Raw genomic sequence first — 17653 nt, 5'->3', positions numbered from 1 at the left:
CAAGCGTTGACCGGTCCGCAGCTACAAAAAGGTTGGGGAGGTTGGGAAGGTTGGGAATCTAAATCATTTTTCATCTTGATATATATTTTTTTCAACCTTTAGGGCTCCCATCAAGTTTGGTCTTGGAGACCCGGAAAGGTCTCAGTCATAAAAAATTTAAAAATAAGTCATATTTTTATTTTTTTAATCATTCAACTCTTAAATCTCTAGACCTACTTCAGGTTTATCAATATTAAGTAAAACAAACGTTTTGGCAAAAACTCAAAATATGCAATATTCCCCCGCCCAAAAAATTCCAAGTGGAATATTTGCTGTGAAGTAATTGGAACCTTAAATAGGTTAATAATTCACAACACCATTGATTTGAATTTATTGTTCTTTTTTGATCAAGGGCAGTTTTTTTTTAAATCCCACTAAAATGATTGAGACTGTAAAAGGGCCCCACTCATAAAAAGCTTAATACTCAAGATCAACTGCGTCGATTATAATTTGTTATTATTTTTTATTGTTTGTTTTATTACTTTTCTGTCAAAGAAAACTTTGTTTTTACATGGTAAAAACAAAATATACAATATTTCCACACATAAATATTTCACAGTGGAATATTTAATGCAAAGTAATTGCAGCCTTAATAGGCCAACAATTCATAACAGTGATTTTAATTTGTCATTATTTTTTGAGCAATGACAGCTTTAATGAAAAAAACAGTCTGAATGGCAGCTTTGTGTTATTAGAATCAAAATTGAAACGTGTTCTGCTTACATTTCACCCATGTGCTCTTTTATTTCACCTTTTTATGTTTTTGGATAGTATTTTTAGAATGTGCTGCAGGCCGTTAAAAAATAAGCTGTCCCCGACAGGCACGTTGGACCGCTCTGGTATAGAACAAATACATGTTTAGACTTTTGTAATGATATGGGTGCATTAGGAAGGGGAAAGGAAAAATTTGAATTTGTTACACAGAAAAGCTCTCGGAGAGCACAGACCTCAGCCAGGTCTTAAATCCCAAAGGTAAAGAGTTCTTTAAAAAATATCCTGAATGGAGACGCATCACCCTCAAAATGCAATCACTTGTTCCTTATCACATTTCCTGAAAGCTTCATCAAAAATCCGCCCATACCTTTGTGAGCTATGTTGCTAAATAACAGAAAAACAAATAAACGAAAACCCCCCAGGCAGCAGTATAAATAGTAAATACAGGAACACGGCATAATAGCATAAATAGACATACATCTGATGGATGTTGTTACCTTAAATGCAGCTACTGCCATCTGGTGGAATTTAGGGCTGCAGTTATCAATTAATTTAGTAATCCAATGATTGGATAAAACACTTTCTCAAAGTTTTTTTTTTAGGAAAAAGAGAGTAAATAAACAATTTTATTTTATTTTTCTCTTAAATGCATATGTAATTGAAATTGCACTTTTAGCATGAGCGCAACAGTGTATATTATTGTATTTGTTTTATTAAAGTTAAAAATTAAAGGAAAAAAATTAAAGCTGCAAGCAGCGATGGACGGGACCGACTTTGAGGGCTCATAAAATCCAAACCGGAGCAGTAATTAAAATTCGTTCATCAACTTTTAATCAGAGGGGTTCAATCTCTCTCTTGTGCTAATTTGAAGCCGACATGACAAACGCGCTCAGAGGAGATAATGTTTGAAAAAAGGTGACTGTTTTTACACAACTTTTGTTTTGAAGGGGGAATTGCAAACTTCCTGTTGATTTTTGCTGGGGGTTGTCAGTGTATGAAATATAGGTCTAAGTGAGACCTACATAGAGGTTTTTGTTTCATGTCTCTATGACATTCCTACTGGGAGTTACAGGCAGTTTTGTCTGTGTTTTCTTCTTAGGGGGAGCTAGAGCAATTTTGAGTTTTGGGGTTTGGTTTTTTTGATTAGATCGCAATTTTCGCCAGTCCTGATGTGTGTGTCCAATTTGGTGAGTTTTGAAGCATGTTAAGAGGGTCAAATTACAGCTCAAAGACGGTATAATAATAAATGCTAGAAATACAATAGGGTCCTCTGTCCCAAAGGGACTCGGTCCCTAAAAAACTGAGTGTAGCCTAAACCCAGGTAACGAATAAGAAAAAACAAAATGGTTGTCTAATAAGGTCAAGCAATTTTTAAAAAGTTTATATTTGTAAGTGGTTTTTTTGGTTACAGTAAATTCCGGACTATAAGATGCTACTTTTTTCCTACACTTTAAACCATGCGGCTTATACAACGGTGCTGCTAATAATGGTTTGTGTTTGATAGTTTTAATTAAACTCAAGCATACACACTGAAAAGGTGTGTTATGGTTTGTGCTAATGCGCCATCTTTTGAAAGAGTTCGCTCACTGCAAGTGTTGCGGCTTGAAAATATACTTCCTGTCGTAAGTAAAACGGTCTATAATGTTTTTGCTTGAAAGGAGTCTTTGTTCATCACTCCAAGCAACGTTTGTACGTTTTATATTACCTCTAAAACAATTCTCACTTACTAAAGCGTCCCATGTGTGATGTGTGTCGGAGTGTTTTCACGCATATTTGTACGGGTTATCGTAATGTAATGACGCTAGCGTCGTTAGCACAAGCTAATATGCTAACACATTTACGAGTGCCTGTGTGAACATTATAAACTTACAATGGCATTCGTTTTGTATTGCTTTAGTTACACAAATTCCTCAGTAAATTCACCATAACGTCACCGTGGCGTTATTGAGTCTGTTTAGCTGATGGGTGCATGACCATTGATTGATTGATTGATTGATTGATTGAGACTTGTATTAGTAGATTGCACAGTACAGTACATATTCCGTACAATTGACCACTAAATGGTAACACCCCAATAAGTTTTTCTACTTGTTTGAGTCGGGGTTCACGTTAATCAATGCATGACTTCTGTTTTGTTTGATCAGTCGTTTTACTGCCATGCTACAGGCACCGTTTGGAAACAATTAAGGTAGGTATACTGGCTTATATACTGGTGCGCTCTATTGTCCGGAAAATACAGTGATTGGACAATATTTATTGAATAATAATAATAATAAGAAGAAGAAGAACACACATTCTGTAACCTTATTATGTACATATTCTGAATTGAGTTTGATAAATATGTTTGAAAAAAACTTTTGTTTTGCGAGTCAAACATAAAATAGCGCTAGTAAAATAGACTTTAACTTATGATACAACACCAATATTGGAGCCTTCAGTATTGGCTGCTATTAATATAGATACGATTCGATATTGACACAAATAGATACTTTGATTACTTTGCGGTGTGCAATGTTAAAAAAAAGTTTGATAAAGTGAAATGAGTCAAACAGAGAACAATGGTAGCTGTGAAAAACACTAACCTATTTGCGTATAACTGTTTAGAATGGACTTATGCTAATTCATTAAGTGAAGCTCATGAGGCAGTAAGTTGAATGATGCAGACACATTTGTTACTGAATACTTTTCTTAATACACCTCGTCTAAGAGACTTTGTGTGTTTAAGTAATATGCAACTTATAATTATGTGATACTTGTTTATATTGACAAATGTGCTGTTTTACACTGCAATATTGTTTAATTACTGTAAGGACACTTGTTACTAATGTCACGCTTGTGTGCTATTGTGTGCCTAGCTGTTGTGTAGCTGCTAGCTAAGAGTAGCCTAAAGCCTAGCATGTTTACCTTTTGTAAATAATTGGAAAAAAAACCAGGAAAAAAAACATTTGTTTTGCGAGTCAAACATAAAATAGTGCGAGTAAAATAGACTGTGTAAATATGCAGGATGCTTTCTTGTCATATGCTGCATCATCAGTGTAGTACTATCAGTGTTTCCCATAAACTGCCAAGATATCTGTGGCAGTGGGGGCGTGGCTATGGGCGTGGTCACCATGACATCATCGAGTAATTTGCATAATTTACTACAATGATATGATTTTCTATAAAAAGGCTCAAAAAATGTATACTTACTAATTAATAATAACAGTTTTGTTTTAAACGTCCATCCATCCATCCATTTTACAATGTAATTACAACACTTTATGTACATATTTATATACAGATTTGAACAATAAGTTATTCACTGAAATATATTTATTAATTATGGTTCTTACAAAAATATATCTTATAAAATATAAAAGCTAAAATGTCTCTTAAAGCTCTGCCCCTTTAATTAGTGCATACTAAATAATTTTACTTTAGCCTACTACTACAACCATATTATTTACCAGCAACATAAAGTGAAACAGAGGCAGAGGTGTCCTGCCACAGTCAGTAACAAATAAACAGAAAACAGTAGTGGTCAAATACAAATAAGGCAACAAGAGAAGTATCCTACACTTCTCTTTTGTAAAGTAAATCTGAACAGCCTATATGGGCATCTACATCAACTATACGATTTGCCTGAGAAGCTGGACAGGACAAAAAAATAATAATAATTAAAAAATTTTAAAAAAATATTTTTTTTATTTTTTTAAATTTGTGGCGGACGTAATTCTTTTGTGGCGGGCCGCCACAAATAAATGAATGTGTGGGAAACACTGACTATTACAAAGTACCAGCTCCATTTGACAGTGGAAACATTTCACCGCATTGTCTTTTTCAGTCTGAAAATGATCACACAACTTTTCTTGGGACCCTTTTTTCCCCCCTCGTCGTTATTCTTTTATTCCCAGTCTTTATGCATCTTTACGGCCACACACCACCGCTCTCAAGTGCGCTTTATTCAAGCAGTCCGTGCGGGCTGGATTTTATACATTTCTATGAGTTGAAATCAATAAATTAATCATTGAAGCAATATACCACAAATCAAAGCTTGTTTTCTCTCGAATCAAATTAATTGAGGAATCGTTGCAGCCCTGGTAGAGTTCAACTTCATCACTGGCAAATGTTTTGGATGCTATCTTACAAAACCCAAAAAGCAGTGAAGTTGTCACGTTGTGTAAATGGTAAATAAAAAGACAACACAATGATTTGCAAATCCTTTTCAACTTATATTCAATTGAATAGACTGCAAAGACAAGATACTTAAGGTTGAAACTGGTAAACTTCTTTATTTTTTGCAAATATTAGCTCATTTGGAATTTGACGCCTGCAACATGTTTCAAAAAAGCTGGCACAAGTAGCAAAAAGGACTGAGAAAGTTGAGGATTGCTCATCAAACACTTATTTGGAACATCCCACGGGTCAACAGGCTAATTGGGAACAGGTGGGTGCATTGATTGGGTATAAAAGCAGCTTCCATGAAATGCTCAATCATTCAAAAAAAGGACGGGGCTAGGGTCACCACTTTGTCAACAAATGCCTGAGCAAATTGTTTAAGAACGACATTTCTCAACCAGCTATTGCAAGGAATTTATGGATTTCACCATCTACGGTCTGTAATATCATCAAAAGGTTCAGAGAATCTGGAGAAATCACTGCACGTAAGCCATGATATTACAGACCTTCGATCCCTCATGTGGTACTGCATCAAAAAGCGACATCAGTGTGTAAAGGATATCACCACATGGGCTCAGGAACACTTCAGAAAACCACTGTCAGTAACTACAGTTGGTCGCTACATCTGTAAGTGCAATTTATCAAGCCATTTATCAACAACACCCAGAAACGCCGCCGGCTTCGCTGGGCCCGAGCTCATCTAAGATGGACTGATACAAAGTGGAAAAGTGTTCTGTGGTCTGACGAGTCCACATTTTAAATTGTTTTTGGAAACTGTGGACGTCGTGTCCTCCGGACCTAATAGGAAAAGAACCATCCGGATTGTTCTAAGTGCAAAGTGTAAAAGGCAGCATGTGTGATGGTATGGGGGTGTATTAGTGCCCAAGACATGGGTAACTTACACATCTGTGAAGGCGCCATTAATGCTGAAAGGTACATACATGTTATGGAGCAACATATGTTGCCATCCAAGCAACGTTATCATGGACGCCCCTGCTTATTTCAGCAAGACAATGCCAAGCCACGTGTTACATCAACGTGGCTTCATAGTAAAAGAGTGCGGGTTCTAGACTGGCCTGCCTACAGTCCAGACCTGTCTCCCATTGAAAATGTGTGGCGCATTATGAAGCCTGAAATACAACAGCAGAGACCCCGGACTGTTGAGCAACTTAAGCTGTACATCAGGGGTGTCCAAAGTGCGGCCCGAGGGCCATTTGCGGCCCGCAGCTAATGGTTTACCGGCCCGCCACACATTCTGGAAATACTATTGCAAAAATAAATTAAAAAAACATTACAAAAGTAGAATGAGGTGAAATCTAACTACAAAAAGTTGCAATGTTGACACAAAGCTGCCATGCAGGATTTTTTTTTCTTTTGTCTATCTTTAATGTTCTTTTTTTGCCATTGCTAAAAGTAAAAAATAAAAATAAAAATAAAAATTATAATGAATTATTGACCTATTCAAGGCTCCAATTATTTCAAATATTTCACTTTAAAATGTTTTATGTGGAAAATATTGCATATTTTGTGTGGTTGCCATAAAAAACATCAAAGATTTCTTTGACAAAAGAGCATAAAACAAACAAAATAATAGTTCAAACGTAAAATCGACAGATATATCTGAAGTTGATCTCGTACTTAAATGTTGAAAGTAAAAAATAAAAATAAAATGTATCACATTATGAGTGGGGCACCTTTTGGTTCCCAAATACATTTAATGGGATTTTATTTATCCTTTCACTGTGGTTACTCAAAAATAATAATGAATTAAAATCAATGGTGTCCTGCATTATTGATCTTTTTAAGGCTCAAATTACTTCACATCAAACATTGCTTTCTGAATGTTTTGGGCATTGGGGGAAATACTGCATATTTCAGTTTTATTATAAAAAACAAAGAAAAAGCATAAAACCTTTTTGGGTTTTTTAACTTTATATCAACCTGAAGTTGATATACTGTAGAGATTTACTGTAATCGTTTAATAAAAAAATAAAAAATAATAATTTGACTTGTTTTTAACATTTTAATGACTTAGACCCTTTATGGTCCACAGGAGCACTAAAAAGGTAAAAAATAATTAAAATCCATATATTTTGTTATGGTTTGAAAATGAAAAATATCAAAAATGGCCCCCGCATGCTTTAATTTTTCTGTGTGCGGCCCTGAGTGGAAAAAGTTTGGACACCCCTGCTGTACATCAAGCAAGAATGGGAAAGAATTCCACCTGAAAAGCTTCAGAAATTGGTCTCCTCAGTTCCCAAACGTTTACAGAGTGTTGTTAAAAGGAAAGGCCATGTAACACAGTGGTAAACATACCCCTGTGCCAACTTGTTTGCAATGTGTTGCTGCCGTTCAATTTTAAGTTCATGATTATTTGCTAAAACAAAATGAAGTTTCTCAGTGTGAAAAGCTTCAAAAATTGGTCTCCTCAGTTCCCAAACAAATATCTTGTCTTTGCAGTCTATTCAATTGAATATAAGTTGAAAAGGATTTGCAAATCATTGTATTCCGTTTTTATTTACCATTTACACAACGTGACAACTTCACTGCTTTTGGCTTTTGTAATCTGCATAGAGGTTTTGGTGGAATATTTGTGTCGGTAAGACGATGGGGTACCTTCTCTAGTTCCTTGGGGATGCGCATGCATGTATACACCTTCTCCCTGCGCTCAGTGTACTTGGCCTCATTGTGCTCCAGGAAGTAGCCTCTAGTCAGCTCTGTGCAGATGAAGCGCGTCAATGACGGATCTGGAACAACAATTCGTGGACATGGTCAATGGCGTAAGAATGAGTCAATTATTGTAGACAGACACGTAATCAATATCAAAAATACATTTGATAATAGTTCTATGTGTTTAATTTTTTGGTCTCGCTGTTGATTCTTTGCATGGAGTGAGAAGAGAAAGTAAACATAAAGAAATTGTGGCTGAAAGAGGGATGTCACCTGGACAATATGGCAGTTTTTCAGATTTTTTCAACTGTTCTGTTCCTTATTGGAGTACACAGAAACAACAGGTAGGAACAAAAGTGCAGGATTGTATGAAACAAAATAAATTACAAAAATGAGCCACTTTAAAATAATAGTAATTTGGTGCAATAATGCAACACATGCCAATACGGCCGGGTTAACTTATAAAGTGCAATTTTAAATTTCCTGGGAAACTTCCGGTTGAAAACGTCTAGGTATGATGACGTATGCGCGTGACGTCAATGGTTGAAGCGGAAGTATTCGGACACATTGTATCCCAATAGAAAAAGCTCTGTTTTCATCGCAAAATTCCACAGTATTCTGGACATCTGTGTTGGTGAATCTTTTGCAATTTGTTTAATGAACAATGGAGACTGCAAAGAAGAAAGCTGTAGGTGGGATCGGTGTATTAGCGGCTGGCTGCAGCAACACAACCAGGAGGACTTTGAGATGGATAGCAGACGCGCTATCCGACGCTAGCCGCCGACCGCATCGATGATCGGGTGAAGTCCTTCGTCGCGCCGTCGATCGCTGGAACGCAGGTGAGCACGGGTGTTGATGAGCAGATGAGGGCTGGCGTAGGTGGATAGCTAATGTTTTTAGCATAGCTCTGTCGAGGTCCCGTAGTTAAGTTAGCTTCAATGGCGTCGTTAGCAACAGCATTGCTAGGCTTCGTCTGGCGGTACAGCATTAACTGTGTGGTTACAGGTCCAGTGTTTGGTAGTATTGTTGATCTTGTCTATCCTTCCAGTCAAGGCCTTATTTCTTTTGTTTCTATCTGCATTTAAGCCCGATGCTATCACGTTAGCTCCGTAGCTAAAGTGCTTCGCCGATGTATTGTCGTGGATATAAAAGTCACTGTGAATGTCCATTTCGCGTTCTCGACTCTCATTTTCAAGAGGATATAGTATCCGAGGTGGTTTAAAATACAAATCCGTGATCCACAATAGAAAAAGGAGAAAGTGTGGAATCCAATGAGCCAGTTTGTACCTAAGTTATGGTCAGAGCGAAAAAAGATACGTCCTGCACTGCACTCTAGTCCTTCACTCTCACGTTCCTCATCCACAAATCTTTCATCCTCGCTCAAATTAATGGGGTAATCGTCGCTTTCTCGGTCCGAATCGCTCTCGCTGCTGGTGTAAACAGTGGGGAAATGTGAGGAGCCTTTCAACCTGTGACGTCACGCTACTTCCGGTACAGGCAAGGCTTTTTTTTATCAGCGACCAAAACTTGCGAACTTTATCGTCGATGTTCTCTACTAAATCCTTTCAGCAAAAATATGGCAATATCGCGAAATGATCAAGTATGACACATAGAATGGATCTGCTATCCCCGTTTAAATAAAAATATCATTTCAGTAGGCCTTTAATAAGAATAACAGACATAATTAAATGTTACACAGCTGTACCTTTCCGGCTCTAAACCTGCAAAACACAGTTATTCTCAGGATTCTCTACGTTTACATTTTCAGACTTTGCACTATTTTGTAAGAATTTTTTTTACACATTCCTTATTTCTGCACCTTCATTTTAAGAGCTTGTTAAATGTTTACATTGTTTGAGTGTTTTCCATGTCTGTGTTGACATTTTCTTTCTGCCTTGATAGCTGAAGGGGTTAAAATCATTGGAAGGTTACATGTCAGATAAAAATGTTTAAATGTCATACATTTTCCTCTGGTCCTTATTTTCGATGGGTCATAAGAAATATCAATAATTATCTATTTAAAGCCATATAAAACACTTACAGTCGTGGTCAAAAGTTTACATACACTTGTAAAGAACATAATGTCATGGCTGTCTTGAGTTTCCAATCATTTCTACAATTCTTATTTTTTTTGTGATAGAGTGATTGGAGCACATACTTGTTGGTCACAAAAAAATATTCATGAAGTTTGGTACTTCTTTCAATTTATTATGGGTCTACTGAAAATGTGAGCAAATGCGCTGGGTCAAAAGTATACATACAGCAATGTTAATATTTGCTTACATGTCCCTTGGCAAGTTTCACTGCAATAAGGCACTTTTGGTAGCCATCCACAAGCCTCTGCTTGAATTTTTGACCACTCCTCTTGACAAAATTGGTGCAGTTCAGCTAAATGTGTTGCTTTTCTGACATGGACTTGTTTCTTCAGCATTGTCCACACGTTTAAGTCAGGACTTTGAGGTCATTCCAAAACCTTCATTCTAGCCTGATTTAGCCATTCCTTTACCACTTTTGACGTGTGTTTGGGGTCATTGTCCTGTTGGAACACCCAACTGTGCCCAAGACCCAACTGATGATTTTAGCTTGTCCTGAAGAATTTGGAGGTAATCCTCCTTTTTCATTGTCCCATTTAAAGCACCAGTTCATTTGGCAGCAAAACAGGCCCAGAGCATAATACTACCACCACTAGAGATGCCGATAAATGCTTTAAAATGTAATATCGGAAATTATCTGTATCGTTTTTTTTATTATTGGTATCGGTTGTTTTTGTTTTTTATATTAAATCAACATAAAAAACACAAGATACACTTACAATTAGTACACCAACCCAAAAAACCTCCCTCCCCCATTTACACTCATTCACACAAAAGGGTTTTTTCTTTCTGTTAATAATATTTCTGGTTCCTACATTATATATCAATATATATCAATACAATCTGCAAGGGATACAGTCCGTAAGCACACGTGATTGTGCTGGTCCACTAATAGTACTAACCTTTAACAGTTAATTTTACTCATTTTCATTAATTACTAGTTTCTATGTAACTGTTTTTATATTGTTTTACTTTCTTTTTATTCAAGAAATTTTTTTTAATTTATTTATCTTATTTTATTTTATAATTTTTTTAAAAAGGACCTTATCTTCACCATACCTGGTTGTCCAAATTAGGCATAATAATGTGTTAATTCCACGACTGTATATATATCGGTATCGGTTGATATCGGTATCGGTAATTAAAGGCCTACTGAAATGAAATGTTTTTATTTAAACGGGGATAGCAGATCTATTCTATGTGTCATACTTGATCATTTCGCGATATTGCCATATTTTTGCTGAAAGGATTTAGTAGAGTACAATGACGATAAAGATCGCAACTTTTGGTATCTGCCAAAAAAAAGCCTTGCCCCTACCGGAAGTAGCGTGACGTAGTCAGTTGAACATTTCCGCAAAGTTCCCTATTGTTTACAGTGATGGCGGCCAGAAGTGAGAGCGATTCGGACCGAGAAAGCGACAATTTCCCCATTAATTTGAGCGAGGATGAAAGATTTGTGGATGAGGAAAGTGCAAGTGAAGGACTAGTGGGGAGTGGAAGCGATTCAGATAGGGAAGATGCTGTGAGAGCCGGGGGTGACCTGATATTCAGCTGGGAATGACTACAACAGTAAATAAACACAAGACATATATATACTCTATTAGCCACAACACAACCAGGCTTATATTTAATATGCCACAAATTAATCCCGCATAAAAACACCTAGGTGTTTGTTATGCTAGCTCCTAGCTACTAGCTCCCGTCCATATAACCCGCCAATACAATTCAAACACCTGCACAACACACACAATCACTCAGCCCAAAGGACCGTTCACCTAACCCAAGGTTCATAAAGCTTATATATTTACCCAAAGTTACGTACGTGACACGCACGTACGGGCAAGCGATCAAATGTTTGGAAGCGCAGCTGCGTACTCACGGTACCGCGTCTGCGTCTGTGTATCCAAATCAAAGTAATCCTGGTAAGAGTCTGTGTTGTCCCAGTTCTCTACAGGCATCTGTGTATCGAAGTCAAAGTCCTCCTGGTAAGAGTCTCTGTTGTCCGAGTTCTTCGATCTTGACTGCATCTTTCGGGAATGTAAACAATGAAACACCGGCTGTGTTGTGTTGCTGACTTCCCTCGCAAAATACTCCGCTTCGCACCGACAACTTTCTTCTTTGCTTGCTCAGCTTCTTTCTCCATAATGCAATGAACAAATTGCAACAGATTCACCAACACAGATGTCCAGAATACTGTGGAATTATGAAATGAAAACAGAGCTATTTTGTATTGGCTTCAATGGGCTACCGATACTCCTGTTTCACTGGCTACGTCACGCGCATACGTCATCATCCAAAGGAGTTTTCAACCGGAAGTTTAGCGGGAAATTTAAAATGTCACTTTATAAGTTAACCCGGCTGTATTGGCATGTGTTGCAATGTTAAGATTTCATCATTGATATATAAACGATCAGACTGCGTGGTCGGTAGTAGTGGGTTTCAGTAGGCATTTAAGAGTTGGACAGTATCGGAATATCTGATATCGGCAAAAAAGCCATTATCGGACATCTCTAAACACCACCATGCTTGACGGTAGGAATGGTGTTGCTGGGATTAAAGGCCTCACATTTTCTCCTCCAAACATATTGCTGGGTATTGTGACCAAACAGCTCCATGTTTGTTTCATCTGACCACAGAACTTTCCTTCAGAAGGTCTTATCTTTGTCCATGTGATCAGCAGCAAACTTTATATGAGCCTTAAGGTGTCGCTTCTGGAGCTTCTTGCATGGTAGCCTCTCAGTCCATGGCGATGCAAAACACGCCTGACTGTGGACACTCACCCCTGTGTTCCAGCAGCTTCCAATTCATTGCAGACCTGCTCATTGGTGGTTCTCGGTTGACTCTTGATCATCCTGACCAATTTTCTCTCAGCAGCAGGTGATAGCTTGCATTTTCTTCCTGATCGTGGCAGTGACAAAACTGTGCCATGCACTTTATACTTACCAACAATTGTCTGCACAGTTGCTCTTGGGACCTTAAAGGCCTACTGAAATGAGATTGTCTTATTTAAACGGGGATAGCAGATCCATTTTATGTGTCATACTTGATCGTTTCGCGATATTGCCATATTTTTGCTGAAAGGATTTAGAAGAGAACATCGATGATAAAGTTCGCAACTTTTGGTCGCTGATAAAAAAGCCTTGCCTGTACCGGAAGTAGCGTGACGTCACAGGTTGCGGAGCTCCTCACATCTGCACATTGTTTACAATCATGGCCACCAGCAGCGAGAGCGATTCGGACCGAGAAAGCGACGATTTCCCCACTAATACACCGCTTCCCACCTACAGCTTTCTTCTTTGCTATCTCCATTGTTCATTAAACAAAAAAGCCTACTGAAAGCCACTACTACTGACCACGCAGTCTGATAGTTTATTTATCAATGATGAAATCTTAACATTGCAACACATGCCAATACGGCCGGGTTAGATTAGTAAAGTGCAATTTTAAATTTTGCGCCGAAATATCCTGCTGAAAACGTCTCGGTATGATGACGCCTGCGCGTGACATCACGGATTGTAGCGGACATTTTGGGACACCATTGTGGCCAGCTCTTAAGTCGTCTGTTTTCATCGCAAAATTCCACAGTATTCTGGACATCTGTGTTGGTGAATCTTTTGCAATTTGTTCAATGAACAATGGAGACTGTAAAGAAGAAAGCTGTAGGTGGGAAGCGGTGTATTAGCGGCCGGCTGCAGCAACACAAACACGTAGCCGGTGTTTCATTGTTTACATTCCCGTAAGGAGACAGTCAAGCTTTACCATTGGCCTGTGGAGAACTGGGACAACAGAGACTCTTACCAGGAGGACTTTGAGTTGGATACGCAGACGCGGTACCGTGAGTACGCATGAGCTGCGGCTTCCAAACATTTGATCGCTTGCCCGTACGTGCGTGCCGCTATGTGCATGTCACGTACGTAACTTTGGGGAAATATATGTGCTGTATGAACTTTGGGGAGGTGAAGAGTATTTTGGGCTGTGGGATTGAGTGTGTTGTGCGGGTGTTTGATTTGTATTGGTGGGTTATATGGACGGGAGGAGGGAGGTGTTTGTAATGCGGGATTAATTTGTGGCATTTAAATATAAGCCTGGTTGTGTTGTGGCTAATAGAGTATATATCTGTCTTGTGTTTATTTACTGTTTTAGTCATTCCCAGCTGAATATCAGGTCCCACCCGCCTCTCACAGCATCTTCCCTATCTGAATCGCTCCCACTGCCCTCTAGTCCTTCACTCTCACTTTCCTCATCCACAAATCTTTCATCCTCACTCAAATTAATGGGGAAATCGTCGCTCTCTCGGTCCGAATCGCTCTCGCTGCTGGTGGCCATGATTGTAAACAATGTGCAGATGTGAGGAGCTCCACAACCTGTGACGTCACGCTACTTCCGGTACAGGCAAGGCTTTTTTATCAGCGACCAAAAGTTTCGAACTTTATCGTCGATGTTCTCTACTAAATCCTTTCAGCAAAAATATGGCAATATTGCGAAATGATCAAGTATGACTCATAGAATGGACCTGCTGTCCCCGTTTAAATAAGGAAATCGCATTTCAGTAGGCCTTTAAGAGGCCAAAGATCATTTGATTTGATAGTAACTTTTCTACATCACCAACATTGATAATGTATGTGGCTGTATGTATACTTTTGACCCAGCAGATTGTCACATTTTCAGTAGACCCATAATAAATTCATGAAAGAAGCAAACTTCATGAATGTTTTTTGTGACCAACAAGTATGTGCTGCAATCACTCTATCACAAAAAATTAAGAGTTGTAGAAAGTATTGGAAACTCAAGACAGCCATGACATGATGTTCTTTACAAGTGTATGTACACTTTTGACCAGCACTGTATGTCATTAATTAATTAAACTGCAATAAAGCAACATGATTGTGACATCAAAGTGTCCCCACATGCTTCAATGTGTATCCATGCGGCTGTCGCTGGAAATAGTTTGCGTTAGAGACTCAAGCAGGACAGTAAAGTAGCAAAAGTAGTTAGAGACTAAAGCAGGACAGTAAAGTAGCAAAAGTAAGACGCATGCTAGCCGCGCCAAAAGGGGGCGGAGCCAAGGCGACCTTTCACCTGCCGAGTGCTCGCTTCTCTCGCGTCTGACGGCGCTAATGTCGTAAAACCCCAAAGTCTCCGGCAGGGCTGAAGAAATGACGACTTTCCCGGTCTTGTTCGCTGCGTCCCACGGTGAGCCGAGCTTGTTTTGGCGCTCACTGTCCGCGTCTTTCTCGTCTGACAGCTCGGTCCCCGACGTGTCCGCCATCTTTACTGTGGGACAGTCCCGAGTCGCGTCCTGGTGACGTCATCACGGCCTTTACCATAGACATCTTCTAAGGGTACGCAGCATGGAGCGCTACCGCCTACTGGCGCTGACGAGACGCGGGGCCGCCATCTTGGAGTGGTGATCCGCTCCACTCAGTGCAATTCATTTGGCAGGAGCAATGAACTGTCAGCACATTTAATTCATTTTACCTCACTGAATACCACTGATTTTCACGCGCTTTTTTTGTCATACGTGTAGCTATGATAAAGGACACATGTTTTATTATTCATAGTTTGCTTAACAGTAATAGAATATTCCCCTGATTGCTAATAATCAAATGTAAACAATCAAATGCAGATACTTTTTCTTATGCCTTCTGATCTCTCTCTCTCTCTCTCTCTCTCTCTCTCTCTCTCTCTCTCTCTCTCTCTCTCTCTCTCTCTCTCTCTCTCTCTCTCTCTCTCTCTCTATGTCCACTACTTGATGTCCATATCCTACCCCCCCCCCCCTCCACACCCCTGATTGTAAATAATGTAAATAATTCAATGTGATTATCTTGTGTGATGACTGTATTATGATGATAGTACATATGATAGTATATATCTGTATCATGAATCAATTTAAGTGGACCCCGACTTAAACAAGTTGAAAAACGTATTCGGGTGTTACCATTTAGTGGTCAATTGTACGGAATATGTACTTCACTGTGCAACCTACTAATAAAAGTCTCAATCAATCAATCAATCAATTCTTATATGCTGTATAAGTGACCAGACATCCGAGATCAAAACTGGGAATATAATCCCAGAGAAGGGGGAAAAAAATGGTCAGCTATTTTTAAATTGAAGAAACAATATGAATAGGTTATATATATATATGCGTAAAAACAATGTATGTATACATTAGATATCTATATATTTTAGGGACCTATAGACTGTATCTCTTTTGCTGCAGCAGCAGAGAGTTTATTATTACACTTTGTATTGATATTTTGTATTACATTCTTCCCTTAAATGATCATGTTTACAGTGATTGTTTTATATGTATTTTTGATGTATGTCGCTTTGGATAAAAGCGTCTGCCAAATACTTAAACATAAACATATATAAACACCTGAAAGTTTTATATCAGCTAAAACCACCAATCGGTTTCACTGGATTCAGAATAAAGCCAAATTCTGTCTTACTCAACAATGTTAGTATTTGAATATTGTTACTTGAAGACTTATTCCTGGTTACAATTATACTGTTAAGAAAGTATTGTCTTAAACTTTGCCTAAAATGAGAATGCATCATAATCAGGGGTGGCTGGTGAATTTTGTTTTCGGTGGGGCTGAAAGTTTGTAAACTAAACCCCTGTAGGGGGGTCATCCTCCCCCAGAAGATTTATTTGTGATTTTCACATACAAATGAAGCATTCTGGTGCATTCTGACAAAATAATGAAGACAAAATAGAACATTTCATAGGTTTGCAGATAACTATATACAATATGCACACTGAAGGCATGATGTCACCATAGGTTTGCAGAGAATGACAAGTATGACATTTTTAAATGTAATTAATTTCATTGACAAGCAATTCTATTATGGTCATACTCTTGTTTGCTATAGTGGCTACGATTTCAGTACTATTGAAGATCTTTGCTCCTTGTCAACTCTGTGGTAATCTGCTTTTCACAAAATACAACCATTAGTACGTTAATGTTAAATCTTACTTGTGAAAAGTAATCCCCCGATTCCTATTTTCAACAGTCCGCTCATTTGAGCAGGAAAACGCTGAACACCATCTTTGTTTTCTACCTGTCAACTGTCAGTTTAGGCTGCTCGCCGGCTCCTCGTCACCACTTCAAGATGGCGGCCGAATTTCTCGCGTCACAGCAGCCAATGCTGCGTCTACTTATAACATGTCTATGCCCTTTACTGTGGGACCGCCGCCGAGTCCCGAGTCGCGTCCCACTGACGTCATCACGCCCTCGACGAAGAGGAACACCGAACAACAACAACAGCAACAGCAACAAAAATAAAAATACAATAAAATAAAAAAATAGAAAACGGAATAACAACAATACAGTGTCCCCATTCACTACAGAAGAGATCAAATTTGGTGTTTTTTATAAACGACTGTGACATAGAAATGTTTGTCAACATTATGGTCCAGGCAAAACATTTTCTACATAAATGACGATTTAGGAAAGTAAGGCCTACATTTTCTTATTGGCTTAATGGGTTACAATTAGAGATGTCCAATAATTATCAGTATCGGTTTCTTTTATTATCGGTATCGGTTTTTTTGTTGTTGTTTTTTTTAATTAAATCAACATAAAAAACACAAGATACACTTACAATTAGTGCACCAACCCAAAAAACCTCCCTCCCCCATTTACACTCATTCACACAAAAGGGTTGTTTCTTTCTGTTATTAATATTCTGGTTCCTACATAATATATCAATATATATCAATACAGTCTGCAAGGGATACAGTCCGTAAGCACACATGATTGTGCGTGCTGCTGGTCAACTAATAGTACCTTTAACAGTAAATGTTACTCATTTTCATTAATTACTAGTTTTTATGTAACTGTTTTTATATTGTTTTACTTTCCTTTTTATTCAAGAAAATGTTATTTTTTTAAATTTATTTATCTTATTTTATAATTTTTTTTAAAAAAGGACCTTATCTTCACCATACCTGGTTGTCCAAATAAGGCATA

At 38.2% G+C, this 17653-nt stretch overlaps 1 pseudogene; it reads right to left on the bottom strand.

Annotated features, from left to right (window-relative positions):
• Nucleotides 1–14970, bottom strand: part of LOC133644940 (transmembrane anterior posterior transformation protein 1 homolog) — an 81172-nt pseudogene extending 66202 nt beyond the window's left edge.
• Between the last annotated feature and the right edge of the window lie 2683 nt (nucleotides 14971–17653).

This window comes from Entelurus aequoreus, linkage group LG28, assembly GCF_033978785.1.
Source record: "Entelurus aequoreus isolate RoL-2023_Sb linkage group LG28, RoL_Eaeq_v1.1, whole genome shotgun sequence".
NCBI classification, from domain to species: Eukaryota; Metazoa; Chordata; class Actinopteri; order Syngnathiformes; family Syngnathidae; genus Entelurus; species Entelurus aequoreus.
This window is presented reverse-complemented; position numbering and strand designations above follow the sequence as displayed.